Raw genomic sequence first — 15,592 nt, forward strand, 5'->3', positions numbered from 1 at the left:
ATTTGAGATATTTAAGGTTCAGAAAATTTGATGATTCAGTCTAATTGGGCGCATTAAACAAACTATATTCAAGGGATATGCTCCTGGTATGTTGTAAAAGCCTTCTTTTTCCCTTTTTAAAATGAGAAATCTGGTTAATTAAATTTACTTACTAAACAGCTCGTATTGCAACAGTAGAAAATGACAGATGTCTTTCATAAAATTAGTCATATTGTGGTAATTTTCCCCTTTCCCCCAAACATTGTGTGATTGTGGGCATATTTTCTCCTGTTAAAAAGCTATCTGTCAGAATTGCTAACGAATTCTGTGCAAAAATGTTCTGAAAGAAAAGGTGTTCTGCCTGAAATGGAGAAAAGTTTTCCTGTGACACATTTTCTCATTGCCACTTTATTCTGTGGGCCGCTTGCAGAATTCTGCATAATTTTAAAGGCTTATACTTATAAAGGCCAATCATGTATTAATTCATTTGGTATTCATTGAGAGACCTTTAATCATGATGGATTAATTTATTATAAATGCGGATATAATATGTTATTTCATAATATCACAACTGTAATTTAGCAATTAAACAGTCTGTTATTATTTCAATCACTGCCCAGATCTGTATCATGATACAATGTTTTGCTCCACGGTGAATTATTTTACATTACATATAGGACAATGGATTTTTATTTTTTTTTTGGAGACTAAATCTTTGGGGAAGCAGAAATATATAAGATAATACTTGGCTCTGATATTCTGCTTTGTCTCTGAGATGATTCATCCTAAATACTTAGAGCCAGTTAGTCAGAGGCTTGCAGTGATTACAGATCTGATTCAAAGCTGGCTGAAGTCAATGATGCACTCAGCATCTTGGACCCTATTGTGAGTGAGAGGGGTGTAAACACTTAGCAGGAAAAGGATGTGGAGAGGGCAAAAATAAGGCAGGTACACTAGTTAAATGCAATCTGAGATAACAGGTATAAATGGTTAGATATTTAGATACAGGAAAATGTAACCTATTGTTTTTTGAAAACTGAGAAAGACTCCATGAGTGCTGACCTGTACTCCTGCTCCACCAGATAGACAAATATAGAGCTTTCCAAAGAGCCTGGGTGATGCCATTATACCTCCATTCTTGAACTGCATTCTGTCACAATTCTTATGCCTTTTGATGCTTTCAACTCAGAAGAGGAATTGGGGCACATTTATGCTGATCCAATTTTACCAATGTCAGATGTCCAAATGTTACTGTGACCCACATGGAATGGCCCCAGGGAGAATCTGGATCAGAAGTATAATTTCCATATGACAGATGTGCAAACTGTGTTACTTGGAAAAGAGATACCTTGTTTTGGTACCTACAGTAAGTGTGTAAAGATAAGAGGTAGAATCTCTGGAAAACGATACTCAACTATTTCTCTCTGTTCTAAGCACTTGGCCTCATTTCTTTCTCTAGCACGTGCTGTTGTTATGTTGGAATTAACACCACAGCAGAACTACTGCACCACTTACCAAATATTCTAAAGCTTTTCTTTTTTATTTATTTATTTTAAGAGACAGAGAGGAAAAGGTAGTGGAAGTTGCCAAGTCTGTATCTCTGACTGGGCGCTAGAGAACAAATTGATCTGTTACTTTGAACCCATTTTTTAACCTCCCTCTATTGACATTTAAGTAACTGATTCTTCTCCGTCATTGTTAGCTGTCTTTTTTCCTGCCTGTCAAGAGCTTGCTAAATTAAGATTCACAGCCCAGGATAATTTTCATATGAACCCAAAAGGAGTCAATATGTTTACTTAGATAAATGGTTATTTTACAAGGTAGTGTAAAATGCATAATTTTCTGTGGTATATACAGCTATGAAGCACAATCCATCATAAGTGACTCATTTAATCTCTGATGTATCACTGGATGCCTTCTTCAAAGAGCAATCTGGAATAAGTGATTCATATTAGGAGATCTGGAAAAAAGCTGCACAGAGAGTAAGTGAAGAGATCAGGATCAAAATGATGATAATGTATCCTCAATCGTATGACAAAATCCTGTTAAATCCTCCGGTGTATCACCCTCCCTTTTCAGGATTTACCCCCTCAAGAGCATTTTCTTCTGCTTTTCCTTCTCACACTTGGACTGGATAACAGAGCTATCTGCAACTGGAGATGAGGAGCATTTTTACAGGATAACAAATCTACTAGAACCAATGGTTTTAATCTCTCCTTGGCTACAGAATCAAAGCCAAGTTCTCTGCAGGTGCAAATAGGATCTTCTCCACTGCCTTAGGTGGAGTTTCACTCATTTTCACCACTAAAGAATTTGGCACTGAGAATGTTGAGATCAAAAGGTTCCAGTTGGCAAAGAGATGTGCAGAAGAGAATCTGTCTGGGGAAATATTCTGAGAAGACTTATCTCTCCTGTGAAAAGAGGACTTACCTCTCCTTGGAGGAGTCTGGTATTGATAAATCCAAATTATATTAAATTTTGGGACATCTCTTCTGACACTGCTAATTCTAAAGTGGCCAGTTTGGGAAGCCTGCCAAAACCCTGCAGAAGGAAAGCTCAGTGGTGTGCTACTCTGCGTGAATTTTCACATCATCATATTATATGCATATTTTATGTTTTTATTTTCCACTGACATAACACTTACTGGGGTCTGTATTGTTCATTTAATAAAGCCAGGATTGGAACATGTCCTGCCATAGCTGCTTGCACAACACACACCAAAAGAAGTATCATTATTAGTAAATGTGTCTGCATGATGCCACTACTTCATTGCCAGAAGCAATTTCCACCTAATTTGGAGTTCCTACATATGCAATGAAGCCTTTGCCATTATTGTTTCAGAGACAACTAAGAAGGATCTGTTTATTTGTTAATAACAATTTTGGGAAATACGGGAAGCAGTGAAATATCAAGACTCATTTACAAAAATTATCAAAACTAACATTTTAGGTGAGTAGAATAACACCCCCCCACTCCCTCACCCCCTCTCACTCTGGTAAATGTATGTAGCTGACTTTTCCAAAAGGACAGCATCAGTATATTTACACTTTTATATCTTTGGATGCTTGTTCAGAGTCCAATTTGCTCCTGGACAAGGACATATTGATGAGTATCTGGTGTGTTTATTTGGATGGATGTGCTTGGTCTAAAAGCCAGCTCCACTCCAGCAGCCCTCACCAGTTCTCTATAGCTCAGTGCCAACAGCCAGCCTTCTTTCCTCTAAGGAAGGCATAATTCTTGCCTCTGCCCACACCCCTTTAGGTAGCAGGAGGATTCTGCACCAGGGGTGCACCAGGTTGGATCAGGTATTACTCCAAGACTCTGTCCTGTGTCCATCAGTGGTTTACAGTGGATGCCTAGAGCAGGCTGTAAGAGTAAACCAAGTTTAATGTGCTTTTCCTAGTTCAGGGATATTCTGTAGCTACATCAACACACTGAATTGCTATTACAAAGATTAGAAATATGCTTTTATAATTGAAAACATCCTACTGAATCTGTACATACACCTGCTAGCAATTATTCCCATCTCCTCTTTTCAGATCCCCTATAACAGGGTTGTAAATGTATGAAACTGCACCTGGCTAAAGTTCAAACCAGAGACTATGAGTACTCTGGGCAGGAGTGTCCCTTTGTTCTGCATTTCTATTAGTTATGTCTATACCAATAAAAAAAGACCATAGATGTGGCTTAAGCACTATTGCCTGACCATCAGACCTTCAGTTGATAGTCTGCTCTCTTGCAGAGCTTTGGGTTGTGCCAAATAACATTCTCCAAAAAATTCAAGCTTGGTTTGAGGGACAGCAGGTATCACAGAAAAGTTGGATGTTGCCAGTTCTGCCTGGGCTGAAGGGAGTGTGTGCAGATGAATATGATTTACACCACAGCAACAGCATGTGGGGCTACAGGGTGGTCCTCAGCTGTTTTATTCATAGTACTGACAGAACCATAGAGGCCCACAAGTGTTGACCATGAAATAACATGAATCACTATCACCAGGACTTTCAAAACCAGTTTTATTACCTTCCTAAGAACAAGTTTTCTAGTTCTAGAAAATTAATTTTAAGACAAAGAATGAAGCTGAATAAAGAAAGTTTTGCAGTATGAGAAAATTAGTTCCTTTTGAAGTGTTTCGTGTCCTGCTTCAATGACATTTATTCTGTCCTAATGTATTTTGTGAAAGTTACTCAGAGAAATACATTTCTATAAGATAAACCACTAGTAAGTGTCATAGATTTCCATTTTTATTTTAATAAAATCTTTGAAGACTAACTCATACAATTTGTGAATAACACTTCATGAGAAAGGCTTGCCAGAGGTTTTTAATAATTTGAGGTATGAAGCTGATGGGAAATAACAGAATACTCTCTCATATTCAACCAGAGATAAGTTGCTACATCACAGAAGCATATTCTTTTACTGATGAGAGAGAAGAACATAAAGAAAATTAAACTATGACAATGTTTTTCTTGTTTATGGTGCTCAGATTGTCTTCATGTACAGAAGGCATTGATTATCCTTGCACTAAGTTAAGCTTTTTGCTTAGACAAACAGATCAACTGGTGATATTTCCATCTTTTTGCAAAAGTTGGTATCTGTGAAGTGGATTATGAAATTTATGAAAGGCAAGAAAAATGTATCTGAAGGAAAGGACTACAAGGATGGAGTATTGCCTTCCAGAAAATCTCTTTGTTGTCTTATTTGGAGTTATAATTTTCTATTCTGCTACAAAGAAGCAGCAGCTGGATCACTGGATGTTAGCAGTTAGAACTGGGGTAGGTCTAACACAGAAGTACAGTACAGAACCCTATAGATGTCTAATGCTTATGTTCTTTATTATATCTGTTGCTTCCTGTCTGCATAAAACTTTGAAATACTGCATCCACATAAGCAAGTTTGAAACCTCTAAAACAAGATAGGGTGTTTTGCTGCAGGAATACAGTTAGCCTATACTACAGCCTTGCAGAAAATAGTTATCCTTAGTGTAGGAATTCCTGGATGGAATTAATTTGTCTGTGTGATGCTAAAAAGTTGTTCATGTTGGATCAGTAACTTCTGTCATCCTTAAAGATTAGTCATGCTCTAGAGACTATTATTTGCCATTCTGGGGCAGATGCTCAGCAGATTTCAAGGGATCACTCTGATTTATATCAGCAGAAGGTCTGGCAGACTTATGTGAATGGAACTGAAGTTGTTCTCTAGAAAAAAAAAGTACTGAAATGAGCACTGTTGCAAAAAACTCCTACATTTTAATGTAGTTCTGATGTTGGTATAAATACACTTGTGTGCCCAAAACAAGATAGTTGCTGGGTTTATTAAAGTGTGTCTACTTTTCTTTTGTTTACTCATAATTCATTTATTAATAAAGATTTCAGCTGTGGTAGAGTCTTTATCCTACCATAACAGGAGCTCCTGGCTTCATAACTTCACTGGAGCAACCCACATGATGAATATGAGCTGAAGAACAGGAGCCAAATCCTTCTAGGGTCTGTATATTTGTGCTTGCCAGAAAAATCATGGCCAGCCGAAGGAGCAGGAGATGGAAAGTAGCCACCTCTGTTTTGGCTTTTCTCAAAGTCCACTGAGGCTACCGTGCAAGCCTTTATACTTGGACCTACATAAGTACCTTCTGAAGTTGGATACAGGAATTGAGGGGCAGCAGAGACTGCTTATTTATGAGTTACTTAGCAGTCCCCCATGCAGCAGTTGCCATAAGGCACAGCCTCAGTGCAGCTTATTCATACTCCTGGCAAAAGTTATCCTCAGGGGGAGCTGTGCTTTTGAATGTTGCTGGCCAGAAAACAAGAATACTTTACTGCATCTCTCACAGAGTATGAGTATATTCACTCTGGGGGCAGTTTTAGCATTTGGCCCTATGCCTGGACATCATTACTATTGGGCACTTACACTGAACACAACTACGCTGACCAAAGTCTGTACTGAAAAGATTACATTCTCCCAAACCAATATTTTCAATTTGACCCTCATGTTTCTGACAGCAGGAAACTTTTGGAAACACCATAGGCTGTGTTTGCTGTAAACAGCATTACCTGAAAAAATCCTGGTGAATGTCACAGGTTTCATGAAAGCAAGAGAATACAGAAATACAGTACCCTATAGTGAAATGGGATGAGCTGAAGCAAAGCAGTGAAACAATATGTGCTCCACATGGCACAAAAGCTCAAACTGCCTTTAAGCAGCTCTTTTAAGAAAGCACCCGGTCACAGACTTTGGGACAAACCAGCAGAACTTATTTCAAATACAGAGAAGAATATTGTCCTGCTTATACTGCAGTTTTACTTTTTGTAAATTTAAAATTATTCTACTTTAAAATGGGACTGACAACAGGCAGCAGCACCACATGTGGATGTACACTGAATCTAAGAGGGGAGGGAGGTTTGAGTTTCAAGCTGCAAGAATTCCTATTCGTATCACAACTGCAGTAAAGTGTCTTTCTATATCTGGGCATAAAGAAGCATAAAGCAGCTAAAAAAATTGGGTACAAATTAGAATATTTATGGCATTTATGGCATCTCAAGGTTCTGGATTTCCAGAAACTGTACTTGTTCGGTGTCTTGGCAGAGGTGTAAAAAAAACCGTGATGATATTCCAGCATTTTCTTACTCGCTGAGCTTAAAATACTTCTTTGGTTGCAGTGGCTTCTGTGGGACTATTCCCATACCATAATCTTAAGCACATAATTAAGGGCTTTACTGGATCAGTGCCTGAAAAAACAATGCTGATTTCTATTGAATGCACATTATGTTAGGGACCATTTGTAAGCTCATTAAAATGAACAGAAAGGATCCAGCAGACGCTGGACCAAGCCTCGTCTCAGGACTTTCATCAGAGAAACAACGTTTCCTCTTGTTTACATTTTCACAGGTCACTGAGTTCCCAGACTTGGAGTCATTGATTACATCGTATTATCAATGAAGTTAGAGATTTGCTGTCAGCTTAAATGGGTACAGGATAGGACATGAGGAAATAAACAGCAGAATCATGTACAATTTGTGATTCTGGGTATTGGGTGCTTAAAAAGCAAACAAAAAAGCAGGCATGCTCATGAATTCATGGACACAGAACAGCTTCTGCTCTAGTGCACTGTGTCACACAATGTGTTTGGGAATGTACATTGCAATTCTTTGGAACAGCACTGGATACGACTCTTACCCTGCCTCCCCTTCCCTCAATGCCCAGACTAATAAATCTCCCATTTGTCTCACCTGTAGTTACAATAAAGCTGTTCTCAACGGTGTTAACATCTGCCATGGTCATTCTTTTGGGGTGAGAAAGGCAGAACAGTTTCATTGCTCTGTTCATTTGTGAACACTAGTTAAGTAAAGCTGCCACTTGTGTCCAATTATGGGTGAGGATTTTATAGCACAGTCTCCTTCCTAAAGCTAAACTGACATGGCCAAGCCCCATTTTATAGGCATTCTTAAATTCTTCCAAGACATATTTAAAATCCTTATGCTCAGAGATGGCAGGTGCCATGTGTTTTCACATTAACAAATGCAATTTTGTGGCAACTTGACCATGCCAGTGAAGCAGTAAATTTCTGTAATCTCTGTGGTTAAGAATTTCACACAGGACTTTGCTGGGAATATATAAAGCCCATTAGTACAGGAACACGATGAAGATAAAATTAAAATACCTTTACAGTAAAAGCCAAAAAACCCAGTAAAGTCTGGGGATTTTTTTTTTTGTGCTGCTAGAGCAACGAAACGTGTCAGAGGAAAATGCTGAAATAGAAAAAAAAAGCTTCACTGGGCTCACCCAGCCTACTCTTCAAATGACTGCTACCAATTTAGGTGAGAAGCAGTAATTTGGCTTACACAAATGCTAGCAGAGGCTTATACTAAAGCATAACTGGGATGCAAAACTTTATAAATCTCTTTTCCAAATCCTTACTCCTTGTTACATTGTCCTCACACCTGTTTTTGCAGGCTTAGGGAGATGGTAGTCAAAACTTTCCTAGTCCAGAGCACGTGCAAGTTGCAATGGTGTATCTGCACACCAGTTGTTAGCTGGTTCACTCACGAGATCTGCATTTACCAGCATGAGCTTTGCTGTTGGAACTTGGTGTTACTCAGGGCAGCCACAGACCCCCCAGCTGCAGCATCTTAGCCACTGTGAGGGCTGGGAGCACATTGCACCACTTGCAAAGCTAGAAGGGCTGTGCAGCATCACTGGATCATGAACTTAAACCTACTTTGGAAAGGGATCTATGCTGGAAAATGAGACTAATACCACTTTTCATTCTCCCCAGCTCTTCACCAAACTCCTCAGAACTCCACAGTGAGCTTGAGGGGTACCAATGCCAGAGGACAGTTTTACACACAGAAACAGAGCCAGGATTGCGTTTCTGGTCTGCAACAGATCCTGAGAAAGATGTTAGATTTTGCAAGAGATATCTCAGTTACCAGCAGAAAGCAGATGAGAAGCAGCAGTTAAATGCTGCACAAATTCATACACTGTTTTGTTTTGGTTGGTTTTTTTCTCTGATCTGTAAGTCATTTCAGTAGATATTTCCCAGATTTCCTATAAAATCATGTGAGCTATAGATTTTTTTTTTTCTTTAAAAGAGAAAGATGTGATTCCAGCGTAATCATATCACTCCAGAGACAGGATCTTCTGGAAAGTAAAGAAAACAACCTACTCAGAACACAATACTAACCAGAGAGGGAATTGCATTATGGATTGCTCACAGACTACTTCAGGAGATTTTACCACAGGGTTTGGGCAAAACTCCTGAAGAGCACAGATCAAACAAGAAAACATCTTTGAATGCTTATAGTTTGTTGTAAGAATGTTTTGAAAGGCACACTTAGCAACTCACTCCATCTCTTAAGACTTCACGCAAGCACGCAAGGTTGGGGAGATCAGCTCAGACACTTCTGCACGCTGTGTGGCTGCAGTGATGCCAAAAAAGCTATTCACAGAGTGGCCCTTTGAAGTCAGTGGACTTTTGTCATTGATTTTGAGAGGCCTAGGATTCCATTTGCAGTGTGTAAGGTTAAGCATGTGTGTAAGTCCTTGCAGGATCGAGGCTTAAATGTGTAAACCTGTTCAGCAAGAGTACCCAGCCTTTAATGTCCCGTGAATGTGGTCTCTCTCACTTTGTGACGCTGGGTAGGCAGCCTTTGCTCTTCACTTGAGCACAAAAGCTTTGTTTAGTATGCATATGTCCTTCATAATTGCAAGAGACTTGGGGTACAGGAAAAGAAAGATGTTAGTAGAACTGCGAGCTGCTTATTAATGGAGTGCCTATGGAAAACATTGACTGCATCACATTGATTAAGAGCCACTATTAATCTATACTTCTGTCTCCTGTTATCCAAGGTGCAGGCAGAGGGCCACTCGGATTGCTCACTCTGTCAGTGGCTCTTACAGCGCTTATACATTAATTACTGAACACAGCAAATATGTGAGATGAAATCCTGTGTTCAGAACTCCTTTGTTAATGTGAGCAGTTCTACTGTGTAGAAACATGTTTTCTGCGTGCTTCAAAATCCAGCCACTCCCTTTGTTTGAATAAAGAATATTTCTGCAAACCATTACTGGAACTCAAGTCCAGAATAGAGCTACCTCAATCATGACTGATGATCACAGAATAATTAAGGCTGGAAAAGACCTCCAAGATCACCAAGTCAAACCTTCTTTGACTGGACACACATGCCTGTCAAACCATATTGTGAAGTGGATCATCAGCTGAGTGGGTGATCAAACATTTTATGCTTAAATGAATGGTAAAATCCAGTTTCCCTGACTTAAACCAAACCTACACTTAAGCTTTAGGATGCTGAAGGTTACCTAAATGAAGAGAGAAATGAGACAATGTTTGTCTGAGGTAGAGTGTGTCCATATTGCTGACTGTCTTACCTATCTAGTGTGGTCTTATGTGTCCAGCAGTAATACTGTGTGTTTGTATATATATCAATGCATATTTATGTGCTGACACAGTTACTTTTTAAATTAATCAGATTTTCCTTGAATATAAACCTGTCTGTGATGCTGGCTATAATCATCCTTAGGTATCACTTCCTCTAGACCTTACAAACAATACTGCTCTGCCCCCGGCTCCCTCTGCCCCTTTCAACCCTCTGTTCAAGTGGGATGTGAGCCCATCAGCCACACCCACAACACTTCATATCACATATCATGTACTGAGGTATGAAAGCTAAAGTCTGGGGATCAAACACAGGGCCAAGAGGACACAACTAGCTCGTCCACAGATGGCCAGGTGAGACAAAGAGGTGAAGTACACTGTAACATTTGGGAGACAGTAATCTCACTGCAGCATATACTTTTAGGACTGTAAATGCAGTTTTAGCTGTAAAAAACTAGGAAGTAAAATTATCTGTCTGAAACCTCTCAAATGCACGTAGCTTCCTCTGAATAAGGGAATTTACATCTGGAACATCAACTCATTATACTACTGGTGCCTAAATTAGGTAAACTTCATCATACTCACCGAGTTTCCCAGCTTTTAGATTTTTTAAAGCATTGCAGCATAACTTTTAAATGCCACTGGCCTGCTAAGTAGAACAAATGAACCAATCACAGCACCTCCTTTCACTAGATCAGTTCAGCCTAATAAAATTAACCATGAGGAACAAGATTAATTGGACGTTAAACACATTGCCTGGAATGCACTTGTGACAGCTTCCCCCCAGCAGTCTTGGAGGACTAATGATATATGGGAGTGACATTATGTCAGTGATATATGTGTGTGTCTATGCAATCCAGTCCTAACTTCACTAGGATTAGCCTTGTTTTAAGCCCACTGCCATGTGTATGGGGCTTGGTAAACCAATGGTACTATGAGGTTTTTTTCAAGTTATATAATTTACAGAGTTTTAAGTCCTCTGTCTTCATGAAGTAGTCACAAGAGAAGTCTAAATTTAGCAATGCAACAGTATGGTTAATTAAGAAAATCTGAGGATGAGGGGCAGTTAAATGGTCTGAGTTTTGAATGTGATGTCCTTCAGTGGGATTGAAAGAAAACAGAGGTTTAAATTAGGTCAGATAAATCACTCCCTGAAAGCACCTGCTTGTTTTCTCTGTAAAGGGAGCCAGAGGTGGTATGCTCAGATGTAGATGTCTACACTATAGGTACCTACATTTGGATGAGGTGAATCCTACCTCTGGTGCCTGAATGTCATGACCAGAGAACACCTATATGGATAATACAGATGCAGCTGGAGTTTGAGAAAGTAAACTAAAAAAATATATATGCAGGGCTTTTGTTTTGCTCCCACTTTGTTATCATCCTCAAGGAAGGTGACCATACATGTCTTTAACAGTGTGAGTAGGAAAGATGTGGCCCTAAGAGCTCTCAAAGCACATCAGCCTTAGGACAGGAGCTCTTATCACTACGGGCCATGTAGCAAAACAAGAAAGGAACACTTTGGATGATGACAATTATAGTCTAGAACTGAGCCCTTTGGGCCTCTAGTTTGTTCTGTTTTTACTTTGTTTCCTTCTTAGTGATATTTCACTGTTTATCTCAATAAATAAAATATTTATTTATATTCCTAATACATATCTAATGATCTGACAAATAGTGTGAGCTCTATCGCCTTCAGAATGATGAGAGCAATTAGGAGGTATTAGATTATTTTTAGGGTTTTCTGTACCCTACACAGGATTAGAAGCCCCAAGGAGCTTGCAGTGCATGTCACAAGGAGATGAAGGACATGTGACTGGCTGCCAGGCTGGTGGAAGAAATGTCTTGGCAGGTGTTGGCCCAATAGGTTATTAATCAGTAGTGAGAGAAGACCAGAGGCTTGGGGTCACTCTGAGCCCATGTACAATGTTCTCACTTCATTTGGGGGAGTTTTGAGAGTGGTTCTTGGTGAAGGAAGACCATAGCTAATGTGTTAAATCAAATGGAAACACAGCAAACCCCTTATAATGCCATAAATCATTTCCAGTTAGAAGAAAAATGTAAGAATCTTTTAGCTGATGAATGGAAAAAAAAATTTCTCACAGGTTAAAATCTAAGAATTTTACCATGACTCTGTGAAACTTGTATTCAGCTGGCCAGAAATGTAATGTTAATAAATAATCCCATTCAGGGGAAGAGGTATTATGACATATTCTTTAGTATTCCTTCAGAGTCCTGAGAAAAAATCTTGGAATCTGGCTTCTCCCAGGAGAAAGAAACTGATGAAATCCCACCATTATTGCCCATGGCAAGTCTGTGATTTACCCTAATTTTACCTGCTGTGTGCAACTCAGACTTGCAGTGACTTTATGTGAAACATTAGAGATGTGGAAGAAATATAGAATTATGCCAGCTTTTTCTTGCAAAGGAAACTCATAGTTATGTTATCAAAGTTTCTAATTATAAAATTTCTTTAATATTTTATTAATAGGAGGGAGGGAAGATGCCAAAACTTATGGTATTTCACAAGTATGATTATGGGCTGATTTCTAATTGGTTGGTAGGACCTGAATAATAAAACTCATAGTTTTATACTATATTCCTCTAGTGATGATAGAAATTCTTTGTGCATAATAGCACCATTTCTATTCAGGAATCTTGTTAACAGTTGTAAACTCAGATTATCATTTTTATTAGCCTAGTGTTTTCTTATTTCTCTGTTATTGACAGGAAATTACAGCAAGTTTTCTGGCTTGGTTTCTTTTTTGCTATAATGAAAACAGTTACATTCAACTAGAAATTTCCAAGCACTGAATAGAGGACAGTATTGCTAGAAGCCAACAACAATGAAAAGTGCACAGATTAATTAAAAACAAATATATTTAAAGACTAAATTCAAAGAGAATGTAGACTGGTAGTTAGGGTTAGGTGATGTTTGTTTATTTGTTTGTTTGTTTAAAGGTACATATATCAGCTTTCTTATACTTTAAGAGTTTAGGAACTAATTTTTGGTTCCAAACTCAGTGTCTAAACTTGACTGTACTGTTTCCATATTGCCTCACAACAGTAACTTTGACATCACCTCTGTGACCAAAGCCCCCAGGCTGTATTCAGTCTCTCCTTCCATGCAGCCTCACCCATTGCTGAGATGTTCACCATGGACAGTGGGAACCAATCACCATGGACTTCTCAGGACTCTGGGTGATTAGGAAGCTCAAACGAGAGTATTGCTAGTTGTTTCACCTCATTAGGCCACTTGAGCATTGTAAAAACACTATTTCTTGGAGAATGTGAGACTATAGCTGCATAATTTACCGACAACAGCCTACAGTTTATTCATATTACATCAGATACGCTTCTAACTGTCAGTTGATACTGAGTGAATAAAAACTTATTTCCATAACAAGAACACTGAATTCAACCCTTTTCTTCTCTGGTTATAAATGGATGGGAGTTTGGGATTACAAGGGACAAAGCCTAATTTTCTGGGCCTCGCAGACCTTGGTGTTGGGGTGGGGGAAGGCAAGTTGTCAGGGCAAAAGCAAGATGTGGGAGCTACAGTGACCTCTTTTAGTAAGACACCAGCATTTTCTGCACAAGTGAAGTAAACCTTCGAAAAGTATCACAGTGCTTGAAACTGAGGCTGAAATAGGGAGTGATGAATCTCTGCAAGTGCAGTACCCTTAACCCTCTGCCCAAACAAAGTGGCTGTGAAAGAATGTGATTTTCCATATGGCACTGGCACGTCCTCTCCTTTTCTCCAGGGACACGAAAGGGACTCTGTGTTAAATCCCACTGCTCCCCATGTCCCCTCTCCTTGCACAACTTCTCTTATGCAATCACATTATGCATTTGGCAAAAGACACCTTTGCATCTGGAAAGTCTGACGTATCAATCTGCAGATTGTTCATTTCACACCACCTTTAAAAAAAAATCAAAATAAGGCAAAGAGTTTTCAAGGAGTTAGAAGACTGAATTGCACTGTTTTTCTAACCCCACTCAATTTCTCCAAAAATTCCCATGCTATGTTCAAAAAGTTTTCATCAGCATGACCACAAACCTGTGAACAACTAAGTGTAAGAGTAGTGTTTATTCTAAATACTATAGTAAAAGCTACATAATCCAGTCTTAAGTGCAACAAGAACTATTTGCACTTAGAAAAAGAGAGGGAGTTCAGCAATGATAAGATCCAGTCCTGCCAGTATTCAGAAGCTTCCTCTTAAATACAGGACAAGCTCAGCCTTCCTGTTGATTTCAGTAGGTGTTATAGCATTTAATACTTGGCAGAATTACATTTGGAAAGCCTGGAAAAAGCATGTCACCTTGTAAGTTTTATAAGAGTAAACACACAGCAAAAGCAAAACACATCTCATTTGCTAAAAAATAAAATGATAACATAATAGCATCAGAAAAAGACTAGAAAGGAGATCTCAGAAATCAGGGGACTTGCAAGGCAGGAACTGCAACGAGCATAATACAGGTCTGACTGTATCTGGCAGGCTGGTGTTCATAGGAAATGATCCACAGCATCAAACTCATTCTTTACAAAAGGAGCTCTTGGTATTCTATCTCAAAGTTTGTCAGCTTCTTGTAATTAGCTACTACAATGGTATGGCAAGGTACGGAGTGGAACATCCCTTCTCCCCTTCTCCGGAACAGCAACGCAAGGGACAGCAAGAACTTTACCCAGCACTGGACAACAATAAATCCTGGATACACTGCCCCACTTGATGCAAGAAGAATTTTAAAAAAAGTTTCAGTGTTGCACTTCCCTGCCTAGTAAACAGCTGAACAGGCAGGATGATACCCAAGACCATCTCCTCCACCCCCATCTCCACCCCCCTGTCGTATCAGTGCTTCAGGCAACATTCAGAGGGAAAAAAAAATCACACACACAAACCCCCCAACTCAAGTATCTGTTGTGATAAGAGCATGGAACAGTAACCAAAAAACAATCAAGTCCTCATTGTCATAGTGCGACAATCACAGCATCGGTTCTGTTGAGCAAATAGTCAATTCACAGTGAGAAAAGCATCATGAGGACAGACAGGAAAGCTGTTATTACCCATTTTAAGTAATAGGAGAAGGTCACATATCAAGCAGTTACACCTTTTCATTACATTCTAACCCTCCACAGCAGGGGAACCACACTTATGACTGCGTTAGGTATACAAAAGCTTTCAGCTCCAAAAAAGAAGAAAAGATGAGGAGAGGGAAAAAAATAAATTAAATTCATCTTACCAGCACGTTACAGCACCAACTTGCTTGAAGGAACGTTGCCTTTACAGGTTTCTCTTTTAATTATCCTGGAAGCAGAAGGGGGAAATAAAGAAGACGACGAAGCAGGGTTGTTAAATTAGCGTGTGCTCGAATCTTTTCAGTTTGTCGCAGAGTAGAAAAATACCAAAAAAAAAAAAAAAAAAAAAAAAAAAAAAAGGGCACGCAAAGAAAGAAAAAAAAGCAAAAGAAAGCTCAGTAATTTAAATTTGCTGTCAGTTCAGGCAGCATCGCTCTGTCCCGCCCCTCTTCCCACTGGGTTCTACTACCTGCAGGGCTGCAACTGACAGCTACTGTGCAAACAAAAAAAAAGGCAAAAAGCATGCTGGGACCATGCTGTCTGCTGTCTGAGTCTCTCTCCACTTCTGATGACTGGAAATCATTAGTGGAAAGGTTCTGTTGTTGTTTGCTGGGATTTTTAAGTTGGGTTCTTTGCGTGAAATTTAA

The 15,592-nt window shown here is 39.2% G+C and overlaps 1 protein-coding gene across 1 annotated transcript in view; it reads right to left on the minus strand.

Annotated features, from left to right (window-relative positions):
* Positions 1-15,363, minus strand: part of CELF2 (CUGBP Elav-like family member 2) — a 554,249-nt gene extending 538,886 nt beyond the window's left edge. Inside the window, exon 1 of the mRNA XM_027639964.1 lies at positions 15,110-15,363. The gene's annotated coding sequence lies outside the window, so the exon portion shown is untranslated. The remainder of the gene's footprint in view (positions 1-15,109) is intronic.
* Between the last annotated feature and the right edge of the window lie 229 nt (positions 15,364-15,592).

This window comes from Corapipo altera, unplaced genomic scaffold, assembly GCF_003945725.1.
Source record: "Corapipo altera isolate COAL_440 unplaced genomic scaffold, ASM394572v1 1b, whole genome shotgun sequence".
Classification (NCBI taxonomy): Eukaryota; Metazoa; Chordata; class Aves; order Passeriformes; family Pipridae; genus Corapipo; species Corapipo altera.